This window comes from Seriola lalandi, unplaced genomic scaffold (genome assembly GCF_002814215.2).
Source record: "Seriola lalandi dorsalis isolate HSWRI2012SDOR001 ecotype SW California unplaced genomic scaffold, Sedor1 jcf7180001967721, whole genome shotgun sequence".
In the NCBI taxonomy this organism is placed as follows: Eukaryota; Metazoa; Chordata; class Actinopteri; order Carangiformes; family Carangidae; genus Seriola; species Seriola lalandi.
In genome coordinates this window covers 1-493 of record NW_019438389.1, presented here as the reverse complement: position 1 = coordinate 493, position 493 = coordinate 1, and the positions used below count along the sequence as shown (strand labels likewise).

The 493-nt window shown below is 52.5% G+C and overlaps 1 pseudogene; it reads left to right on the top strand.

Annotated features, from left to right (window-relative positions):
* Positions 1 to 6: 6 nt before the first annotated feature.
* Positions 7 to 489, top strand: LOC111650503 (alpha-1-antiproteinase 2 pseudogene; annotated as a pseudogene).
* Positions 490 to 493: the final 4 nt, after the last annotated feature.

Sequence of the window (493 nt, the reverse complement as noted above, 5' to 3'; positions counted from 1 at the left end):
AGGGAGAGATGAGCTGCCACAAGCTGTCCGCTCCCAACGCCGACTTTGCCTTTGCCCTCTACAAAAGTCTGAATGCCAAGGCTGCAGCTGGGAAGAACATCTTCTTCTCACCGCTGGGCATCTCCACCGCCCTGTCCATGCTGTCCACAGGGGCCCGTGGTGAAACCCACAGCCAGCTCTTCTCCACCTTGGGCTACAGCGGTCATGACCAGGCACAGATCAATGAAGCATATCAGCATCTTTTCCAGATGCTTGGCTACAGCCATGAGGATGAGCAGCTGGATGTCGGCAATGCTGTGGCAGTGCGCTCAGGATTCACTCCTCTGGAGAAGTTCCTGAAGGATGTCAAAGATTTCTACGCCGGTGACATCTTCAAAGTTAATGTTACCAGACTCGAAGAGGCTGCAGCTGAGATCAACACATTCATTGCTAATAAAACCCAGGACAAGATAAAGGATGTGGTACAGCAGCTGAACCCTGACATGGCCATGGT